General features: G+C 42.6%; 1 long non-coding RNA gene across 2 annotated transcripts in view; it reads left to right on the top strand.

Moving 5' to 3' along the window:
* LOC140657783 (uncharacterized) overlaps window positions 1-22,254 on the top strand; it is a 185,548-nt gene extending 163,294 nt beyond the window's left edge. For both annotated transcript variants that reach the window (XR_012044486.1, XR_012044485.1), the window contains one exon: window positions 22,031-22,254. This is a non-coding gene — a long non-coding RNA (uncharacterized lncRNA). The remainder of the gene's footprint in view (window positions 1-22,030) is intronic.
* The last annotated feature ends 2,080 nt before the right edge of the window (window positions 22,255-24,334 follow it).

The raw sequence follows: 24,334 nt of genomic DNA, 5'->3' as shown, positions 1-24,334 counted from the left end.
TACGTCTTCCCCTGCCAAACCGTCCAGCTCCAGGAAGGGTGCAGGCACAGGCCTGTAAATTGATATTGTACTTAAATGACTACAGGCTCTTCACCTTCAGCCTGATTGCAGCTGACTTGAGGAAAAGCAAGTCCAGAAATCTAGTTCTGTCTGTCTAAGGGTTGCTGAACAACTGGGCTAGTTAAACTAGGCTAAATTAGAAATTAACAGGCATTGCCCTGGGGATGGTCTTATAAGCCATGAGTGAAGGAAATAGGCAAGCAATCATCAGCAGCTCCTAGGAGGATGAATTGCATGTAGACAGACAGATTTAAAGTCAGGATTGTGCTTACAATTGTGCTTAAACAATTGTGCTTAAAAGTGGAAACAATTTACTTTATTGTTTTATTTGTAGTCATTGTGCACAAGCATTTTTGTTCAAAACTCCTAGGTGGACCACGTATGTTATGTTTGTGGAGGGACAAAATCATTCTTAAAGCATAACCATAATCACAAAGAGATTGTTTCATCTCAGATCTGTTTACTGACCTTTCACCACTAGAAAATGCTTTTTTATTGCAGTCTGTGACAAGAGAAATTCCAGAGAATTGTAACGTGTGCAATTAACAGAGGGTCAGCATTGCAGCTAGTATAAATCAGGGTAGCTACAACTTGGAGATGTACTTACTTACATCAACTGAGTGTCTGGCCCCAAGAATGTAAAATAAGATCTGCTCTGCAGAATGAGACTACTGTTACCGAGAATCCCATGACTAGCCTTTGTATGGTGAGAAAATGCAGAGTTAATAGGATTTTGCTGTTAGTGAATTTGATCTGATACTGTGCTTTATTTTATTCCAGAGCAGCCTGGCAGATATTTAGCATCAACAAAGCAAAAACTGTAAGAGCATTTCTTAGTTAGTGCAAACATTTTCCTAAGCATACCGTTGCTCCCCAGAAGCAGGAGCTCCGGGCGCAGGAGCCTGCGACAGCCGGGCTGCGGGCAGCACCCAGGGTGGCCCCGGGTGGCCTCACCCCACAGAGGGTGCCCTGGAGTTGAGGCTGCCAATTCAGCTCTGACACCGTCACTGTGACACTCCTCACAAATGTTGAGATGCAAACCAGAAAAACCAAGCTGCACCTCTTTATTTCTTGACAAGTACTTAAAATAGAAATACTCTGACCTATTTTTTTTAAGCTACTCCTGTCTTGATATTCCCATGTAGAAAAAAGCTGCGTGTCACTCTTCACAGCAGCTCTGTTCTCAAAGATTTAGGGCTGGATTCAGCCCAGCAGCCCTACACTAGGGAATATCCACCCAGCCACACTGAAAGCAGGGGTCATTTGACGATGGCTCAGAGCAACCCTTTTCAAGCCTTGAACAGCACAACAACTCAAGTAATACTCACTGCCTGCTTTGCTCTTTTCACGCTCTCTCCTAGCTTGGCACTGCAATAATAAAAAGCCTCTTTAGAAGATAATGCACACTGTGTTGCTCACCCTTCGTGTAATTTACAGGAGCAAAGGACACTAGTAAGGTCCAAGAATAACAGGCATTTCTGCTGCATTCTAAGATACCTTGGCAAAATCTTCCGATAGATTAGAAGAAAAAGTAAACAGTTTAATGCAATCCCCAGGCAGCATCGCCCACATCTGGGTTTGAATGTAGCTGAGGCCAATCTTGAAGAGGGCTTTGCCTGTACAGCATCTGGTGCCTCTGTGCCTCGGGGCAGGAGAGCCGAGAAGGGAAGCCCTTGGGGGGCAAATGCCTGAGCCCTGCCCAGGCTGCAGGGAGGGTCAGTGCTCAGCTGGGCAAGAGCCTGTCGCAGGAGCACCCTCAGTGCTGGCTGTGGGTGGGCACAGCTCTCTCCTCATGTAACTGCCTGAGGACTGGGTACAGCGTCCAGCAGAGCAGAGCATCTCCCACGTTTTACAGAGCCACTGTTCTCGCTCCCACCAGCTGCTGCATCCCCTCACACACAGTGCTTTCCTTGTTCCTCTGAAGCAAGGACAAGCCTTTCCTGCTGCCTCTTCTCACTAATGGTAGAAAATCCACAGGCTAACACTATAACACTCGTCATGACAAGATGGGAGCTTTTCTCCTGACCAAACTTCTTTACCTCTGTCTCTGAGGTGTTTAGAGATTCACGGGACGAAAGCTGCCTTTTCCTGATACCTTGTCTGATGATGTGACAACCTGGACTGTCCTCACAGTGCAGATGTTTTCAGCAGCAGCTGGGCAAAAATAATTAGTACAACAGAAGTATAAGCAATCCTGCACTGTCAGTTCTCAGCAACAGAGGCCTTAGGCTTTGGCTGCCTGAGCAGCAACATGAAAAAGTGGTGTAGTCCGAGGGATCTATTACACTAACCTGAATTTAGCTTGCGGCACAGTTTGATCATTCAGCTCATTCAGAACACCCATCTTTGACCTCACTTGCTTCTCAGTTAATGCCTTCTGCTCCTCCTTGGCACAGCATGGGTAAAACAGAGGCCTTCTGGAGGGGCAAACAGAGGTTATCAATCTGCTGTGCAGACTGTAGTAGCTGGACTCAGAGGGGCAGCTCCTTGCCAGAACGGATTTTGTTTTGCTCTTCATGGGTTACAACTGTTTCTGAGCAAACTCTTCTCTCCTCTTATTTGCATAGCAGATTGCAAACTTTTCAGGCTACTTCAAATGGCAGTCTGATGGAACACGAAATCCTTGCCACTAAGAGGTCTGTCATTTGGCAGATAAATAACATCATTGCTAAAGTATTAAAAGAAATAATAAATCTTCCACCCTCTGTTACTTACAGTTATCCTGGGTCTGTGGAGCTCACAGCTGTTTTTCAGGAAGGAGACAGATTTATACAGAGAACTAATGTGCATGTAAATCTCTTCCCTATATATGCTGCCTCCTCCTGCATTGAATCTTGGCCTTGGTAAGAACTGTCATAACATCCAAAACTTTTTAGCATTAATTGAAGAGACTATCCACTGTGAAGCCACTCCTCTGTTGGGTCTCTCTGAATTGGGGAAGGAATAAAAACTAATTCAGAGATAGCATTACAATCAGTAACAGATTCATACTGATCAGATTCAGCAACATTCATACTGGAAGCCTGCAGTCTGTTCCTCTCTCTGTGAAACTCCTGTTAGATATATTGACAGAAGAGAAGCACTTCTGTATCTGTGTGGGATCTTCCAAACAGAGGTCCTTATAATTCTGCCAGACTCTCATCTCGCTCATTTGAATATTGCCCTGTCTCGAGAAGAAGCATAAATCTGACATTGCTGTAAGGACTTATTCCTACCCCATAGAGAATTTTCATTACATGTGATACAGATGCTGCTCCAAGTTTACGCTCAGAGTTTCAGGTTTCAGAACAGACTATAAGTGCTAAGAGGAGCAAGTTCGTGATAGAACACAGCTCTAGCAAAAACTGGGAAGATTACTGAGGCACATAAGGGTATACATGCAGAGACTACCAGGCAAGCTGTCTTAAACTGGTGGTTACCTTCAGCCTGGATGTGGTCCTGGATGATATCACCCTGCCCACCAGGTTTGTCTCAGAGGGGCTGCCCCTCCCTGCTTCTGTAAAAGCAGAGAGGGGAAGGACTGGAACTGTCTCCTACTGCCCATACAGAGCCCAGCTTCTTGAACCAGGGGCTGCCGCCACTGCAGCAGAGCTCATGAGCAGAAGCGCAATATATACTGACCACGAAAGAGGATGTACCTGGAAGCAAGTGCATCTTCCAGGAAGACCATGGAAATCTAGGATTGCTCAGTGACTTTTGTCTTGGGTATTCAGGAAGGATGAGAAAAGGTGAGAGATGTAGTGCAATGTGGCTGCTATTTATTTAATTCCAGACATGCAGAAGTCGTCCATTCATAGAAGAGCAACATTTCTCCCTCATGCACACCAGTTCAGGGGATGAAATTTCTTTCAGCACAACAGGACCTGTTGCCTAACTATCTACTTTGCCAGAGAGGTTCTTTCTGTGCTGAATGAATCCAAATGCAGAGCTCACCCAGACTAAGACCTTGAATGCAAGCTTCATTTCATTTTCAAGAAAGGGTCAAACACTTGGTCTGTTCTCTTGTGAGCCATCACCATAGGCAGCCTATTTTCCTGTATCAGCACATCCCAAGAACGGCAAAAACCTGCAGCTGGCTCACCAGCCTCTCGCAATGCCAAATCAGAAACTATGCCCAGCTTTAAATCCACCACAAATTAGTCTGCATCTGAGACCAAACAGTATACCCTGTCTCAAACACCAAAGCAAGAGAGCAGCTCCACCCTCGCGAAACAATTCAGCCCCGTATGACCTGCATACTGAAAAGCATCCATTAGCATTAGCATGCAGATTTAAACACGGCAAGGCAAAGAAGCTGGCAACTAAAATTAAGATGCATAGGGCACAGAAGAGTCCTGCTCAGCTTCTTGCTCATGTTGCACCAAGTAAAGAGAGGGAGGTGAGATGCCTTTTGTCTTTTTTTTAACACAGCATTATATAGAAAAAACTAATCCCTTTCATTTAGCAAATCCATTTTGTTTCTTGGAGGGTTAAATCCTGCTTGCCTCAAACAAATGAGTAATCCAATTGGCTTCAATGTGACAACTCCCAAAAGGCAAACAGGATTTTACTCCCTCCAGAATGTAGTACACAGATTTTGTAAATGAGCTATTTGAAACGCTGGATACTTTGTGTGCTAGCTTTGGTGCTGCCCTATAAACCCATGATGACTGTGTCAGCCAGTTTTTCTTGTGCTAAAGGTTTAAATGGTTTCCTATGGCTCTAAATTTAAACTAGGGCCTCTCACTACAAATGATAAATTTGGCCATGTTGGTTTTGTAAGATGGAGAGAAAAGGGAGGAGAAGGAAGCACTCTTTCTGAAAGCAGTAGTTAGGGCCAATTAACTTTTACTGGATGTTTTAATTTCTTGAGAACCACGCAACCTCCTAGGACTCTTGCAAAACTGTAAGCTCTGTATCTCTAATATGAGAGAGCAAGAGTGATTGAGCCACATTGTATAAACTTTCCCAGTTTTCTGGCACCAGGGGATTTCTCATCTCCTCACTGACTGAATTTCTGTGTTCTTACTAAGCCCTCTCACAAGAAAGCAGACATTTGAGCTTGCAGTTTGTCTCACATTTGCTACTGACAGTGCAGGCCATTTTCAGAGTAGCCTGAATTTCTTTTCTTTGACACCTCCGGTTACTTCACAGAAGACACTTAATTATACACCTCCCAGCGCCCACCTACAATGCTTGCACCACTACAGGAGGGAGCTTCCTTGACAAAAATGTTCACCCTGGCAGGAAACCAGATCAAGAAGGTAGTCAACAATCCATATGGATGAAACCCATCCAAGGAAAATGGCTTCAGTGATCTAACTTCAAGAGCTGAAAGAATGTGGAAAATCAGCCACTGGCTGTTTAAAAACAGTCAGATGCGTAGAGGCACTGAGCCCAAACAGCAAGAAAGAGAAGAGAAAATTGCAACAAATAATGTGCCAAACACATTTTATCTTGATTTAACTGTGCCCAAAGTCAGACTTAGTGCCATCAGACAGAACTTACATGTCTTTAGGTCCTCTATACTTGCCCTGATTGCTCAAATTGCAGTCTCTCACTGCCCCATATCCCCTAACAGATAGTAAGGCTTAGGCAACTTGCATTTTTAGAAGGATATTTGCATCCTCTTTTTTTGTGAAAGTAAAGCCTACAGAAGGAGAGGGGGAGTGGAGAAAGTTGTTATATAAGCAGTGAGGATAGGGAGTTCTAATCAGGCTTCTACTCTGGGCTGCAAAATAAATAATCAAAGAAAATGAAGATGCAGGTGCTTACACCAGGATTGAATGTGGCTCAAGGTTTTGTTTCCTGGGCACTTCTTCCCTGATAATACACATAGTGCCATGGGACTCATCTGTGCTACGGTAATCAAGCTATATAACACCACCGCATGCAGTACATCTCACTGGGAGGGACTGTATTGGAAACTAGCCCAGTCATTTTTAACGTGTGCTGCTCATTACTGAATTCAAGCACCATATTTTAAAGAAAAGTCATTGTATTCAGAACAGGCCTCAAACCAAAATGCTGCATGTGAATACCTCCTGTCTGCTGCACCAGGTTTGACTTAGGATCACTTTGGAGCAAGGGACTCTGTATTCCAGTGCTCCACCCAGACCACGCGGGTGACAGCAACTACAGCCCTCTGGCAGGAGAGGGACACTGTGGCCAATCTTGTGTTCTGCCCTTGGCAGAATAAAATGCTGGAAGTTTAGGGCAAGTTTGCAGGCTGTGCCAGTCTCTCCAGAGAAATTTCACATGCAAAACCACGTAATTCATGACTATTTGAGGAAGAAAACTGTTGCACACCTTCTTAAATTGCTTACAAGGACTTTGATTTCAATAATATTGTAGTTTTTATTTTGGTAAACATGAAACAGACTCCCAAGCCTTGAAAGACCAAATATCATTGGAAAAGAAGACAGAGTCACCCATGAGCTAATTTGCTCTTTTGCCAACTAAGTTGAGAGAGTTCCCTGGAGTCTGTTTTCCTAAGATTTTTTTTCTCCAGTCTAGTCAAATGTCCTAATTAATAGATCTCAGTAGGAAAAACCACAGAATTAAAATAATCCACAGCTCATGGTATGATCTGAAGTGCTTTCCAGTTCCACTGTGTGAAATTTGCCTCCCAACAGCATGTGGGAAGCCCTGAGAGCTTGGCTCCTGCAGGGACTGTGTCGGCATAGAGGTGGGCTGTGGGAAGATGATGCTGTATGAAGCTGTACAAACCTCATCCATGTGAGTCTCCCAGATTTGAGGGGTTTTCTGTGTGGCATGGATGGCATTTCCAAGCCACCTTCTGGGAAATTACTGCCTCAAATCTTGTTCATTGGAGCTAGGTATTCCAAATCCCCTAGTTAGCCCTACAGATCTTTTTCTTTAATCTTATAAAAACATTTAAAATCTTCATCTTAAAGGTCATAAAAGACAAAACAGTGCTCAGCCTCCCTCCCCTGAAATCCTGTTGATGTAAATTGCAGTGAAATACCGGACTGAAGGTGATTTAAAGGGGCAGGAATGAGGCAGAAGTTTTACAGTGACAACCAAGACTGTTTTAAGGTTAAAAACTTTTGCTTTCAGAACTTGCAATGCCATTTAGGAAGAGTGAAACAGGCATGTAACCATGAATCCAGCTAGTCAACCAACAGGCCGCACTTCGTTTCAATCCAGTAGGAAACTATTGATTTCTTTTCCGTGAAAAACAGAGGCAAATGTTTCAGTAAAAACTTCCTTATTTTCAACAAATACAAGTCTAGAAGTGTGGGTTTTTTCCAATGTCAACTGCCAGTAAGTGCCGTAAACACCTACAAGAACAAATACATTTAGAGGAACAAAAACCAAGCTTTTTGCTGGAAGATACTGTGAGTTCAGCTGAGATGTCTGAGCACATTTGATGGACAGTGATGCTGCTGGATTCATAATCCTTTCCAGATAACTCTTTGAAGAAGAAAGCTTAACCCCGTTTGACCTGCAGTTACTCAGGGTGTCTCTTCCACTTCAGCAGCTTGAGCCACATACAAAGGACCTTGTCTTTGCAATGGTTTTGATAGATTTTCAGGGACACAAATGTGCCTGATTCTGAGGGAGGGCTGATGCAGTTTGTCCCTCTGGAAGTTTACTTGCAGTTCGTTAACCCTAGTTGCAGCTGTTGAAGTCCGTTGTGCCGAAATAATGAAATGCAGCCCTGATTTCCTTTCTTCTGGGTCAGGTCTTGAGAGCGAGTGACGTTCTCAGCTCTGAGAGCAGCTGGGGTCATTGGCTCTCAGAGAATTAGGCTCTCTGTCTCCTATGGAAAGTCTTTAGTCTGTTGTGGCTGTTGCTTTGATTTTCTAGTGATGTGTATTTTTATACATGTTTTTATACATGTAAAAACAAACACAGTTTACCCTACTGCCACACAGATCCCTTGCGATTCCTTGTCAACAATGTAAAGCCAATGTTACACTCAAGCTCAGGAATGACTCATTTTTTACAACTGTGGTCTTCTGAGAACATTACAAAGGCTACAGCGGAAATGGTTTCATTCAGAAGTATTTCCTGCATCACCATCAGTGGCTTATTTTTCCTGGGTCTCCATTTCCTTTGCTTTTCCAACGGTTTGGGTGTTCTATATTTAGCCAGTTCACTGAAGCACACGTGGAGAACTGAACTAAGTGCTTGTACAAAAGCTTTTCCCCTGAATTTCTGCCTTCATAGTGGAACCCCCTGTAATTTGACTGTCTTGTTACTCCCACTCATCCCTGCTGAATACAGCTGTATAAGATTTCAGCAGTGCACATTGCATTTTTAATTCACTGTGTGCCTCTCCCTCAAACAAGAAGCAGATGACATCTGCTGCCAGGGTGACTCAGCATGCAAAGAGCTGCAATCGCAACCCAGCAGCCTATGCTAAATAACCTGACCCATTCACTTAGAAAGTCAGTCAAATCTAAATGCCAGATATTAGATAAAGGTGTGGGTGGGTGGGGATCGGAATGAGCCTAGGAGAGGTGAGGGAAGGGACAGACAGTGTCCCTGAACTACATAGGCAAGCACCGGAATAGGGAGCAATGTGGTGGTGCTGCTTGGACCCCTACCCTCTGGTCCTGGGCAGGGTGCATGTTGATTTGTAGCCCACCCAAACAAAAATATCAGGCGAAGGTATTACTGCAGTTGAAGGGAGGGAGGGGGGGAGGGAGAGAGAGAGAGAGAGCGATGCAGGGGCAGGCCAGGGGAGCCTGTATGAACCTGCCTTCTGCTGCAGGAAGCAGAAGAGAAGGTAAAATGACTGGTTTCACAGGTGGCTCAGACAGGATGGCCTGCGGGCAGTAGAAGCGCTCAGAAAGCAGTAGCTTGCTTTATCTCCAGCAGTATTTTGGGAGGGAGAAGAGAGAGCACTATTCTGCACAGGCTTTGGCATACGAACAAAAGACATCAGGTAGCCAGCAGTTAATCCACTGAAAAGGTGGATTCCCTGCCTTTGGAACAATGGATTTTCATTTCCAAGTGGACAAGATCTTTGAAGGGATATGAGATTAACAATCTAATGCTTCTTGGTCTGCCTGATCAGGTGTAATTTTCCAGCAGTGCTTATCAGTGTCCAAACTTGTGTTTCACAGGGATATAATGTTTTTACAAGGTCATGTTTGTTGGCTGAGCCTCAAAAAGGCCTTCCTGTATGTGTGAAGATATCATTGATTTTAGTATCTTCACTGGAAGTTGCTGATTATTTACAAGCCTTCTATAGGGGATCTGGGCTTAGTGCTGCTTTCTGTGTGTATACAACAACATTTTCATATGCTTGTCATATTTTCCTTCAGAGTAGAAGGAGCTTTCCATGGATCTCCAAGATAAGCCCCTCCCTGCAAAAAGGTTTCCTTATTCAGAGATGGGGAAACTAAAACAAGAAATGATTCAGTGGTTTTCCCGAGTTCACACAATGATTTGGAACCTATTTCAAGTCTCTGATGGAAGAAGGCAGGTTTTGTGGCTGAATCTAATAGCAGGAGTCCTTAGGTCTGAGTCTTTACCCTTTCTGTGACCTAGAAGTTATGTTACAGCTATGTGCTTCCATGTGCCTATCTTTTTGTTTAAAGCAATCAGGATGAGTTCTAAATTTACAGTGATGGTGTTTGGAAGAATAAATGGCTGAGGTGAAATGCCCAGGAGTTCTAGGAGGAGTGAAAGCATAAAGAATTTGCAGGTTCTGTTCTTCAGTCAAAAGGCTCTTTTCTCCTCTAGTAACGTGACTCCAGTTTCAGGGGTCTCATTTTTTTAGGAGCAAAAGGTCCTAGATTACTTTCCCCTGAGATAATTTGCAGAGCTCTCTGCAGGTCCTGGTGGCTTTGACTGTACAGCGTTGCAATGCGCGAGTGAGAAGACACGGAGGCAGCTGGCATTCATTCCAGAAATACATGGGCACTGGACTTTGCCAGGGCCACGCCTGGGAATGTCTCAGCTCTTCCACTGCAGGGATGGAGGAACACAGACTGTTTCTTCCTCAGAGCCGGCTGGTTCAATCTGGCAAACTCACCTAACTTTCTTCTTGGAAAACAGTTTTGCGCTTTAAAGGTCCTTACCCTTCAAAGGTGTCTGAGCCTTTGTGCAGACTCAGTTGGAGAATGCTCTGGAAAAGGTGGACTGTTGGCCATGATGTACATGACAAAAAGTCAGCCACAAAGAGGGTTTTAATTTCAAAATGCCACGTCACATGCATTACGAAATGATATAAAAAGCTACAGCTGCTCTGCTAATAATTCTCTACATGCCTTAAAATGAAACACTTTATAGACTTGCTATCTTTCTTAAACATCCTTCATCATGATCTCCTAGCAGCCTCAAGCTAGTTACATTATCCTAACAATGAATGAAGTGTCCATCTTGCTGTCTCATCCACACAGATAGCCTTTATGAACACTAGCAGCCTCTCTGAAGTCGACTAAGCCACTTGCATGCATAAAAATGTTTGGGTCAGTCCCAGTTTTCATTTGTTTGGTTATGTTTTATAGATATATACATTCAGCCATTTCCCAGTCCTTATCTAGAAAGCATCCACCTCTCTAGTTACACGGGGAGGAGTGAAGAAAAGAGCAAACTACAACATGCAGGCGCTTCAAAGGCAGGGAACAATGGTATCTGCAGAGAAACACATATACACAACCTGCTGCCCATAAGGAGCTGGATGAAAAGACTAAAGCAGCACAGGGAGAAAAAATAACACAGAGAAGGCCAGCTGTGTCTTGAGGCACAGTTTCATTTGTCGTGTCTACTGTAGTATAGAAGATACACCTTATTTTCATTAATCATGCTGAGGATGAAGTGAAGCTGAGCTGCCAGACAGTGCCTTTAGATCCTGAGTGCACTCTCCAAGCATAACATGTAGCGAATGCATTAAACAGTCCTACTTGAATGGTGCAGCCCTTCAAAGTGTGAGTACACTGTCGTTTCATTGCCTGCTCTGATGCAGCTCTAACGTCTGAGCCTGTGCCATCAGGGACCAGAAGGGATGTTAGCTCCCGCCCAGCCCTTCCAAAGAGTATATAAGGATGACTGAGGACAAGAAGTGTGTCAGAGCTCTAAGCTGCCCATCAGTTCATTGAAACTTGAGACCTTTAAGGAAGAGCAGAGTGAAAATACAAACTGCATTAATTCAGTAGTATACCACAAAAACACTTTGAATGTGAGCTGTGTTGTAAGTAATCAATACTTAATGTTACAGTGAGTGCTTCTTGGTTTCAGAAATACTGTCTTAAAGGTACAAAGCACTCAAAGGATTAAAAATAATCTTTGTATGTCCTGCTAAGATAAACGGGGGATGTTTGCACGGGGTTGATCCTGTTGTTACTCTCAGGCTGTAGCAGACAAGACAGTGCTCTATTGTCTTATACTTCAAAAAACGTCTTCTCCCCCACCAGAACAGGAATAATTTTCATTTGAAATGAACAACCCCATCACCAATTTAAGGTGAAAAAAAAGTGAGTCAGCCCACAGATTCCTTTTTCTTCAAATACCTAATTCCTGTATTTATCTCTGAAGTTCTCACACGTAGTCGATCTGCTGGGGAATAAACTGTACAGCAGCACTAGAGAGCCAGTCATTAGGCACATATGAACTGATCACATTAACACATAATTAGCACATAATTTTCTGGAGATCCCATATGGCTCCAATCATATCATTACTAACAGCAGCACATCATATCATCCAGCAAGAGCAGGTCAAGCACTGACCTTTTTCTAGCGTACATGTTCTGATAATAATAGATATTATTTTTGGCTAGAAATAGATTTGTGGTGTAATTTATGACCCAGCTTCTTCTTCTTTTTTCTTAAGAGTGAATGTTCTCTTTGATGATCTTGGTCGTGGTGTCTGCTATCTTGCTGCTGTGGCCGACAATAACATAACAAAGCTGACTAGATCACCAGCTCAGTCTTACAACTGACTAAGAGTCTGGCATCTTACCAGCTCAAATAGTGGTGCACTGGCTGCAGGGCCCAGGAAAAAAATGCAAATATTTCAGCTGTGTAGACGACTATACAAATAGCAGAGCAGACGAGGCAGCCTCATCTGGGGAGACAAAAGATATGTGTGATGACCTCCTTCCTTCAAGTAAAACAAGTAAAATCTTACCCTGGCTCATTGTCACAAGTTCCCCTCCTCTGTGAATGTACACAAAGGGCAATGCACTATATCTGCAACTTGGCAGCATGACAAGAGCCCGGAGAGGATGTTCTGCGGTCAGGTCTCGCTGTGCCCTGTCTGTGTGCCTGCTGTGTGTGGTCAAGGCGCCTAGGGCTGACTGAGCACACAAGGCAGCAAATGCCAATTCAAGCTGCCACATTTTCTGCCATTCTGTCTCTGCTCCTCCACCAGCATCTTTGGTGTTGCCATTCCATGTGTTTGCTCTGTCTCCCTGTGGTGCCCTCCTTTTCTTGCACTCTGTTTTTCTTGAGGGAGCACAGAAGTTTGGCAGGAAAAGTGGAAGCTGACAGCTCTCTGCTGAATGTCCAACATCTTGGTCATTCTCCCTTTTCGGCTCGGTAGGCTTGGATGTTGGGGCGTGATAGAGGTTTCCTTGCCCATTTCCGTCTATCAGGTCTGGCACAATGAGCAGCCTCAGCTGAGATATTTTTGGCTGACAGTGTCCCAACATGCCATGCATTGTGCAATTTACTTGGCTTTGCTTCTTACCACAAAAATTAACAAAATCCATAGCATTGCTTCTTGCTTGTCAGGAAGCTATACTCTGCTAATCTCTCATTTGGGAGACAGGCTATGTGACAGAGATGATTAATCCTAGCCACAGATAACACTTCCTGTCTTTAAATAGTTTTGGTAGATAAATAACTTCTGTAATGAAACACGATCCCACAATGGGTTTTTGGTCTAAGCCAGAAACTTCTGAGTTTTAATTCTGGCTTTCAGACAAAATCACTTTGTGGATAAAAGTAAGTAGAAGCCTGATTTTTTTCACAGAGAAGATACACCCTCAGCTTTTTTTCACACTCCTCAGGAGTTCCAGCTCTTCAGCACCTACAAATGCAACACTGCTTCTCTGGCCACTTCTTTTGTTATAAGCTAGTCATAGAGTTTTCCCTGCAGATGTATTGAAAGGACAAATTAATGTCAGAAAGATTTCTGAAGATGCAGGTCATGGCTTGAGGCAGATTACAGTCACGCACAGTGCTCAGAGGTTGCTCTATGGAGCCTGCATTGTCATCATGGTCCCCACCAGTACTCAGTCTTTACCTGGAAAATGTACCCAGCAGAGCTCATTCTTGAATCTGGGTCACACATACATTCACTGTTGTTCATGGGTAAGATCTGGTCCAAAGCCCATTAAAATCAGCAAGAGTCTTTCCTAATTTAAGGGGGTTGGAGTCAGGGCTTTGCAGGATGCATGAACCCCAGCATTCCCCACTTGTGGATAGCACAGTGGTGATCTAACACACAGCTGCCTTCTGAGAGCATGTTTACACAACTGGGGAAGTCTTGGCCTCTAGAAGATAAAGGACTTTCTACCATGGGCACTGTCCAAATGGTATTTAAAAAATAACATTCAGACTCCTGCAATCTCTCTGCAGTACTTGCCATTTAAATCCTTTTTCAAACCACACAGAAACAGAGAATGCATTGTAGTGATTTTCTTCAATTGCCTGCCACCAGACAAACCCGGGAGAGGGTTGCTGTGACCACCAGGTCTTGGGGCTGGGGGGAAATAAATGGAAATAGAAAATGCTGTGTGTAAGAATCTCATGCTTGCCAGGACATTTAAAAATAAGGAGTGGTGATGAGATAAATTCTTTGAAAGAGCTTGAATTTGTTTAAATTACTTTTTCTTTTCTACCATGCAAAATAAATGAGCTATATGCTGGAATTTCATACTAAAGATAGCTGTGCAGATGCAGGAACATCACTGAGCCTCCACAAACACTGTGACTGCAATTTTAGCCGTAAACTAGCTACAGAAGACAATCTCCACATCCCCATGGCTGCACTGCTGCTGCTGCTAGGCCCTGAGGTAGCTACACAGCACTGCAGAGACTTGCCCATGATTTTGTTGGTACTCATGATACCTTAACACAGGCCAAAGTATCAAGCAAAGATTGGGATTTTGCATCCATAAAGGCTGGCAGCCATGAGCAGAGCTGTGCAGGATGCTCTGATTAATGTTTGAAGTAATAACCCATTATCTTCCATAATGGTGAGAGAATGGACTCTAATGTCTGGTGATGATTGGCAAAGTAGTGCTGTGGCTACTAGCACTCTCTTTTAATGCACCATGCAACAAACAGAAAGATGAAGCCAGGTTCCACCCTGTCACATAATGATTTTTCCTGGTACAAATCCAGGCACAAGGATCTCAAGGACTGGAGGGAAGTAGTCCTTGATCCTTCCTCAGAGCAAAGTGGGAACTAAGACCCAGTACCTCTCCCTCTGTTCCCTCAAGAAGAGCCAGTCACTATAGTAATGGTTAACCAGAAAAGCAGATCGGCTCACTAGTTTAGCCTCCCAGGCCAAGCAGTGACAAGCAAATAAAGTTTCTATTTCATGAATCAGAAGCAGGGAAACTCTTCTGCCTGTGTTTACTTTTGGCTAGGCTTTTACTGGGAAATTACTTGGGCAGTGTGACTGAATGACTATGCCAATTCAGCATTGCCTGTGAGAGGAGCTTTGCCCAAAACCGTCAGCCTTCCCCAACTTGGAAGTCCAGACAACAGGTCAGCAGAGCACTGAGGATCCAGGCATCCAGCTCTTTTCAGAGGGCAATGGTAATTCTGCCCAGGATGGAAGCCACACAGCTACTTTTTCTGCTATAATTTAAAACCAAAGGGACCAAATAGCAAAATCCTTATTTTGATAACAATTGCATTCAAACATGTTTTTGCTTGTGAAAATGCTGACTACTGGGGTTCATATCCATGAAGAACATTGCTGTCAGAAGGGTTTCCAAGAAGAGTTCTCAAAACAAGTTATTCTGCTAGAAACCTAGGCTACAGCTAAGGTATCTCAGTATATGGGTAATGTTTTCGGAGGTGGTGGGAGGTCAGCATAAGAATCGTTCGTCTTAGTTAACTGTAACCTCTACTATTAGATCAGACATCCTACTTCAAAATAGGCTTTAGATACTCTGGCTTAATATTGTAACTCTAGGAGATGAAATTTAAGCTCCAAATGTCATATTTAAACTCCTAAATATAAGTGGCCTGATTTTCCAGGGTGTTAAGCATATGCAATGCCTGTTGATTTCAATGAGAAATGTGGGTGCCTGCCAACCATTTTGGAAAACCAGGCCATTTTATTTAGTCATTGACATATAGATTCCTAACTTTAAGCAGCCAGGTTTGAGACCTTTTCTAGCTTCATGCAGTTCTGCTTCAGCTTTAGCAGAAAATCATTCCCATTAAGAAGTACGCTTGGCCTACTCCCTTCCAGCCCTATTTTGCATGCTGTTGTAAAGTATTCATTTAAGGCTGATTATGCAGAAGCAAACAACAAAACCACATCAATTTAAAATATTCCTTTTTATTTTTTATACAGAATAAATCATTTCATAAACATTTTAAAAAATGTTCCTTACAGAGAGAGTGACCTCATTTTTATACAGCAATTACTACTTAGAAGGGAATTTGTGCTGCAGAACTGTTCTCTTTAGTACAGATGACACATTTCAGTGGGAAAGGCAAAGTTAAATACATGGCAAAGTTAAATACACACACTGGGTTCCAGCCATATTTGGACTGTATCACAAACTAAATAACACTAGAAAATTAAAAATGAGCACTGCTTCTCAACTCTAATCTAGATTTATTGTGTGCATCCCACGTGATGCTTGATCAGAAAGGCATAGGAATGCATGTAGCAGGAGACAACGTGCCAGGTCTATGCTAGATTGAATTTGCCAACTGTTCAAACACATCGTCCTACTGGAGAGGCAACTAATACAAAAGAAAACAAGTATGCTTTAACCCATATAGCTTACTCTAGTTCAGCATTAGTTACAGCAACCAAAATACTTTCCTCTTAGGACATTCAGATATATGTTAGAGTTATAAGTGCTGCCAAAATTTCCTTTCTCTGACTGATACATAATGGCACAGCCTTTTAGTGGTCTTAGCCTTAATCTTAGACTTTCAGAGCAAATTAGCAGTATGTGTTACTTGCATACATCTCCTTTCCCTCTGTGGATTCTTTATTAGAGTCAAAGGAGGCAACAAATACATCAACGCTTAGGGAGCCATTTGGATCTTTGAATCTTAAAGCAGGAAGCATTTATGGAAGGTTGCAAATAGTCTGAACCTTCACAGTGGTGTGGATGTTGCAGACTAAGATGTCTCAACACGGGCTCAACAGAAACAGAAAATTAATTAGACATACCTTTCAGACAGCAAGGGTAAGATGGTGAGGGGGCAGGTGAGGTTAGGGAAGATTTTGGAGACCTAAGGATGTAGCAGAGGGAGAATTTGTTTCTTTGAAGTCCTTTGAAAGGAGGACATTCATTTCCAAGGGATAGGTCTGAGTTTCAATACATCTTACTTACACTGTCCTGCACACAACGTTCTGACCAGCAGTAATTCAGGCTCTAGTTACACTCTCTTCTGGAAAAGAAGTTATGCTTCTTCCCTCAGTATGCCCCGGGGCTCCTGTGAGTCCACTGTAACATGTAGAAAGGTGGATCTGCACAGGGGAAGTCAGGTGAGCAGGGAGTAGGTAACAAAAGTCTTGCTATCAGCTGCTTAACACGAGGCACTACCAGGTTACTCACTGAAAGGGAAATCTGAACTATAGTGATGTGGTCTCAGCATACTGAGGATCTGGTTGCAATTTGACACTTGTATTTAGTGGCAGGATTGCTATTTAGCTAGCTAAAATTGTTTACAATGGTGTAAGAATAGCTCAGAACAGATCATAGTCCCATTTTTCTGACTTTCCAGACACAACCATAATGCTTTAAACACAGGTGTTGGGCTTAGCTTCATGTCTTTGACAGGGTACACAACAAACCCATGACATAGTCATAGTTGGATCCCAAGTAAACCCATACAATAAACATACCCAAGCAAACAAAAGACAAAGAACATATGGGGTGCTGCTGGGGCTGATTTCAGGTTGGTTGTAAAAAAAAAAACAAAGTGAGCACCACTCATAAACCATTTAAAGGAGTCACAGCTGTAATCATCACCACTCCCCCAGCCTACCCCAGCTGCACAGACACTACCCACCACCATCTTTCGGCTGTGGCAGAGGAGAGCTGCTCAGGAAGCAGCCGCTGTATTAAGAGCCTTGCTACATCCTCCTGCAGCCACCAAGGGCCTGGCACTCCCCACCAAGCCACTGCTCCCCAGTCCTAGCAGACGAGCAGGCAGTGCAGGATACCTGCCTGCTGCAGCAGACGTGCAGCCCAGCTTAGAGAGCCATGATACGCACCACCACCACAACACAACTTGCCCTGGGCCCCTTTTCTAGTGAGACTGGAGCACAGCCAGTCACCTTGAATGTTCTCCAACACTTTTGTAAATCAGCAGGGGCAAGTCCCTAGAAAGACCAGGCTTCTTTTGTATCATTTATTGTTCGTATTGTAACAGAACACAGGCTCCTGTGCAAAAATTTTGTCCTGGTGGAAGAAGATGGATGGGGCTATTTGTCTGGAACCGCTGAAGCAGCCCTGCGGGAACTGTCACTCTGGCCAGGTAGCTCAATAGCTGGGCGTCTCCAGTCTGGCCACTTTAACCAGACCAGCTGTCCACTGCGTCCAACGGCATCAGGCGTACTGCTTGCACACTGGCCATTAGGGCAGCAGATCTGTCGTACAGCTGACGCAGCCTGGATATGTGGGATTTTCTGCCTGCTGCGTGAGTCAGTATTGCCACCCCAGGCAGGAGCATGGGTGTGGTAACCCAGATCCTGTCTCTGCTCTCAGTGCTCTTTTATGCCAGCTGTTCACACATACGTAAGGGGGAACCTACGTCTTACTAAAGAGCTGGCAGTCAGTTTTGACACAATACAAAAAGTGGAAGAATATCCAGTGGAGGAAATGGGAAAGGAAGGACAAGAATAGCAAAGATAAAAACAGGCAGTTGCACACATTGATTTTGTGCACTGTAAGCATTGCCAGATTGCTATTGTGAGACATTAGTATTCTTACTGGTTGCTGTGGTGGTGTTATCAACTTTACAGATGTCAAAATGGAGTGCATATGGAAGAGGTTTGTAAGGGACCATGCAGTGGCTTCATATATTTGTCCAGGGAGTTTACTTTAGGACACAAAGGAGAAGACAGCTTGTACTTGCAGGAGAAGAGGACAACCGGTTAGTAGAAGAGGAAGAAATGGTTAGACTTTGATGAGTTTTACAAGGATTTGCAACTTACATGAAGAGGGTCTACTGGGCAAAGTGGTTAACATGAATGGACCTCTGGGAGGATCTGGAGGAAGCAGCAAGACTGCAGAATAACCTAGCATACATACAGCTCTAGAAAGAGAAGTGCCATTAAGGTGACTTCCAAATTACGGTCTGGAAGAACTCACTGAGGTTGCTAAACGTGAACTGGCCACACTAGCTAAATGCATAGGCATACAGTTGCTGGGGGACAATGGGCTCTGTCCTTTGAAGCTATTGTCACACTGTGATATCCAGTTTGCTATTGGTTGGTACATACAACAGATGTTGCAAGTTTTTTGTATCTGTTTTAGGCCTAGTTGTCAGGTAAATAATCAGGATAATTGTGGGTTTTAAATCTAATATCACAAATAACTTTTTAAAGTATATTTATAGATTTTTCTGGCTGCGAATCTGTCAATTTAGTGTAGGCTTACAAGCTTTCCAGTCACATTTATAAAAAGGCATTTAATAAGAAGGCAGCATCCAGTTATGACTGTAGTCTGACTTACAGAAAAACTACCTGCCACAATACGATGATGAGTCAAAAGAAAGGACCCTCTCTTTCTCTACATGTACATGTTAATCAAGTGCAAGTGAAAAATGAGTTTCAAGATTCTAACAGAAGATAAAGTACCTTTCATCTAGACAGTATAATTTTGTGGGATTTTTCTCATAACCAGTACCAACCTGTGAAACTTTATGCCTGTCAATTCCTTCCTCAGAAAGCTTGTCCACACAGACTCAGAAGTAATCCTCTAATAAGCAATATAAGTGTGGCACAGTAAGATGCAGGGGGATTTTATTTCCAGCTTTCTTAAAACCATATGTTCACTTAATCCCAGTCTTCATTTAGTTGGAGGTAATCCCTGAGTATTTCAGTACAAATTACATGCAAACATACATTACGCGTCTGGGTGTACCTGTATATAACACTGCGCATGTATCTCTTAGACTAAGAGAGAAATCACACTGATAGCTAAGGCAGTTATATTTTCCTAAACAGATGCTCCCAAGCCACCTACCTCAAAAGTACACATTAAGATTCAAGAAGGAAATTTTCTCTGAAAGAATTACTAATGAGGATTGCTTGGGTTTTTGCCCATCAAATCTTGAATAAATATCTTCAAAGTTATTCTGAAGTGCCATTTAATTTTTTCTACCTCATCATTAAAATTACACAAAAAATCATGACAGCCCTCTTTGATAAGTCCAGAAACATCATATAGACCAGCTGTTCAGTTAAACATGCTGAAATGTTTATTTTCCACTTTTCACTTCAGAATGAGAGTTTTGAAATAAATTGTAAGAGTTTCAAAATACAATGAGAAAAAACCTGAAATTTACTGTTCAAAAATCTACTGTCCATTCATCTACAGTGGTTCAAAAAAGAATCTGCAACTTTCCACAACTATGGAACACCTCTCCTGTGAGGACAGGCTGAGAGAGTTGGGGTTGTTCAGCCTGGAGAAGAGAAGGCTCTGGGGAGACCTTATAGCAGCCTTCCAGTACTTAAAGGGGGCTTATAAGAAAGGTGGGGACAGACTTTTTAGCAGGGCCTGTTGCGATAGGGCAAGGTGTAATGGTTTTAAACTAAAAGAGGGTAGATTCAGACTAGATATAAGGAAGAAATTTTTCACAATGAGGGTGGTGAAACACTGGAACAGGTTGCCCAGAGAGGTGGTAGATGCCCCATCCCTGGAAACATTCAAGGTCAGGTTGGATGGGGCTCTGAGCAACCTGACCTAGTGGAAGGCGGCCTGGCTCATGGCAGGGGGCTTGGACTAGGTGACCTTTAAAGGTCCCTTCCAACCCAAACCATTCTATGATTCTATGATTCTATGATTTTCAGTTGCTCGCTAGTTAAAGAACAACTGCACCAGTTTAAACTACTTCTTTAAAAAAAAGTGACAAGTCCAGCCAATGTCACTTAAGTGGTCAAGACAGAAGTTCCAGTAAATCCTAATGTATGATTTACAAGGCGTATGTCAAATATTTCACACATGCACAAAAGTGACAGGAAAAAAATAGTTCTCCTCTGTAAACATTTGGTAGAGTTAAATAACACAGAACTTTTGGAGAAAGCTGTACTTTCTACTCAGTCTTGCAACTTCACTGGTCCCAGCTGGCTCCTGAAAGAAAAAAAAGTCCACTTGATCAAGTCGCTATCCAGAACGAGATCTGAGCACAAGACATGGCTGAAGATAGCTGGGAAAGAACAGTTAATACTAACTAGAAAAACAAACAGTAGTGCCAGCACTGAGTATTCCAGAGATGTGTATATCTATCCCTGCAGCTCCAGAAACTGTACTACATTGCTGCAGTACATACACACAAAGCTTCCCCCTGCAATTACGGCCAGCGCATAAATGAGTTTGAATTTAAAATATTTCATTCTATAAAGTGAGGAAGCTAAATGTAGTATATTGGATTTTCACAGTGCAGCCAGAGAAGCTTCAAAATTCTGTTCTATCTCAGACATCAATGTGACTGATAACTCTATTTTATTGCACATTCATAAAATCACTTATACTTTAATAATTATTATATCAGATTTAGCAGGTAATTATTCTGTAATGAGGATTAACTGCATATAAGGTGTTTGGTCTTGAAGGAAAGACACTTTCAACATTTACATTAAAATGTTGCTCTTTTTCTAACTCTGTAAGCAAAAGACATCACTTCTGAAGTGAGATGAAATAGAACCTTTTCAGCGTAAAATGAGAAATGTTGTCATGGAGGAAGTAAAACCAGAAGGTTAAAAGTAATCTGAAAGGTAAATTACTGTGTTACTTCTTTTATGCCTTACTCTGTAATGGTAACATAGATAACATGAACTCCCAAACTCCTCTGAGCAGTGCTTCCCAGCCTGACCCAGAGAAATGCCTAATCCAGACACCTGGATTATCCTGGGACTCTTCCAGTTTGATATCAAGGAGAGCCATTAGGCCTAAAGAGTCAGTAAGGCCATATCAAAAACGTCATTGCAAGAAGAGAAGAACTTCTTGTCAGAACTACAAGACAAATTTGAGCTGCAAAGTAGAAGTAGCAAGCAGAAACAAACCCAATTTCTTTTCTCTCCCCACTCTGCCACTCACCTCCCTTGGTATTTTAAACATATTGTGGGCATACTGTTAATGACCAAACCTCTGCCATTACACCACAGCAAATGGGATGTTTGAATGTTTTGAAGTTATGTGTGATGTTTGCTCCTGTGCTGAAAATTCTAGTGTTGTTTTAATGAATGTGTGGAAAAGAATCACTATTTGTATTTTAAAGTGAATAATGTGCCAGAACCTCATAATTCTTATGAATGAGTAACCTCATAATTTTCAGAGGCATCACTCAAAGAAAGCAAAGGTGCTCCAAGGTGTATTTATTTGCAGAGTTGTTTGCAAAGTTGTTGCCATAGCTTTGGCCTCTTTTTTTTAGACTGGCCATTCTAACCATGCAATGACTTCTCCAAAAACTGACCATGATAGAGTCAATGTCCTCTACATTAGCATTTATTTACATCATCCCCCTTGCTGTTGTTGGCATCTTATTCCAGTTCATGTCACCCTTTTTTTTCTTATGCTAATGGGCCTTTTCCAATTCATCTTCACCACTGAGACTTTTTTCTCTTGGTTTTAAAGGTACCGTCAGATAGAAAAGTATTGTCTCCTCCCGTCTCCAAGAAGATGATGAAAAACCTTGGTTTTTGAATGGCCAGTGCAACTACTGTGATTGGGACCCACGGCTACATTATTTTCCCTTGTAATCATATTAAGTCAGATGAAGGAAAAAGAAAGGCAGCTAGAGAGTATTAATAGATCTTGGGGGCGTGATAGATCTTAAGGCCTGTAACTGTGCTGCAGAAAGCCACTCATTTATCTGCCTCTCAGTAAGCATCCCTAGAAATAGAAGAATTTTACATTATTTTGTTCCTAAAGATACAAAAATATATACATTCTAATTGCACTTTGGAGAAGGAAAAATTAATAAAGACAATTGTGCCATTCCCCATTAGTGGAAATGCCCCACGGTTAACCTGCCTCAAGCACTTTCAATATCACTGAATCCCTCGGGTGGGATTTTCCAAAGTACCAGCATTAGCTCAGCCCTGCTCCCATTAAAATCAATCGCTGACTTCAGCCTGGGAGGAGAGTTCAGAGAGTCCCTGTGGTACCCTGTGTGTTGGAAGATCCTAATCTTTGTGCGTGCTGTTGCTTCCCTATATTTATGTGCATGACTGCACAGGTGCTCAGATACATTCATGAGGGCCAGGATTTTCCTCAGAGGACCTAAAAAGGAACCAGGAAGTCAGCTGTGCAGAATAAGGAGTAATGGAGGGTAATATAAATCATGGAGGGAAGGGGAACTTCACATAAGATGAAACTTCATCAAGTGTCTAGTGAAGTCAATTCATTGCAGCCTCTCTGCCCCAATTCACAGAGCAAAACCTTCCAGAACACGTTTTCAATACTACTTCACACAGTATATTTTCTGTCTATGGAATCCAATTGCCATAGGCAGTCATCAAGGCAAAGAGTTTAGTAGAATTAAAAAAGGGATTTAGGAAGCTTTGTGAGCAAAGACAACATTTGCAGCTGCATGCGCTAGATTAAAACAATGCAGGAGACAAACTTCCTGCTTCAGCAGCATAAGCTGATTGCTTTGAGGGTCAAGAAGAATTGTTTTCTTGCCATGTGTTAGCCCTGCTGATTTATTGAGATGTGTGATGGGATGGTTTGAGTTTTCACTAAAAGGAGTGATAATGATAATGAATGCTAGAGGTAGATTATTTGCTAGTCTGTATTATGGTAATGCTGGCACTTCCATAAAAAGAGGATCAGTCAATGAGTCTGTGATGAAGAGCAATCTCCCAAGCAAGGGACTGGTTTGGCACTGATGAGAGCAGAATTCAGACCTTGGCTATGAACAAGACTTCCTTTCTGACTGTAGGGAGGTAGCTTACTTTGTGCTTTAAATCATCACCTGAGAAATGCGAAGACAGTAATTCTCTAGTTCTCAGAGGTGGAATGAAGGGAAAGTGCATAAAGAAGAGATTGGTCATATTTTCATTCACAGCCATTCTGTGATTTGGATTCAGAGCTGTCACCCCACTGTAAATCAGGAGTACTTTAGCTGGAATTAGTCAAGCTTTTCCTGATTTACACTGATGAAATGAGTTCAGAAGATGGTGTTTTCATTCCATTGTTTGTTGTGCTCCTCTGTTTGAACTTGTTCCCACATGCAAATAGCAGCAGACTTTCCTAAGAAGAACAGTAGCCCTGAGAAAGCTTAGCAGCCTTAACCTAGAACATGAGCAGTTTCTGCAATGGATTATGTATCACGCTGGCTGGCTTGAAACCGCAAAAGCTCCTGTCCAAGTCTTCATTCCTTATGTGCTACTGTTGTCATTACACCTGTTGCTTCAAGGTCAGATCCTCTTCAAGATATTCTTGTTTACTCTGAACAGTACATAAGATCTGAGAAAAGACATTTTTAATGTATGGGCTGGATGAGCTGAATTATTTATGTTAATGGCTATGGGTGCTATACCTGTTGCTAAGAAATACTGTAAGACTTCGTCATAACTCCCATTTGGAAATGCCATTACAGCTAGCTGAGCAGCAATAGATACAGTATAGGTTGAGCAAGCTATTGATGCACAGGAAAGGCTTTTTAATGATTTTGTACCTTGAATGCTTAAGTTGGCAAAAAGTTGATAAAGAAGCAGGTGGAAACAGTCAGACTGCTCTTCTCCTTGTTAGAGCTGGCAGGGGTCACAGGTGCTCCAAGTTCCATGATGGGGTAGCTGGATGTATATATAGATGTACCTATGTATGCACATATATATATAGTTTTGATTGATAGAGTCTGGATCAGACCCTGCTGGTCTTCATCAAAATGTGAAATCTCAACTGCACAAGTCATTGAGCTTTCTTCGGTCCAAC

The sequence above is a fragment of the Ciconia boyciana genome, chromosome 10, assembly GCF_034638445.1.
Source record: "Ciconia boyciana chromosome 10, ASM3463844v1, whole genome shotgun sequence".
NCBI classification, from domain to species: Eukaryota; Metazoa; Chordata; class Aves; order Ciconiiformes; family Ciconiidae; genus Ciconia; species Ciconia boyciana.
Note: the sequence above shows the minus strand (reverse complement) of the source record. Positions and strands in the feature narration are given on the sequence as shown.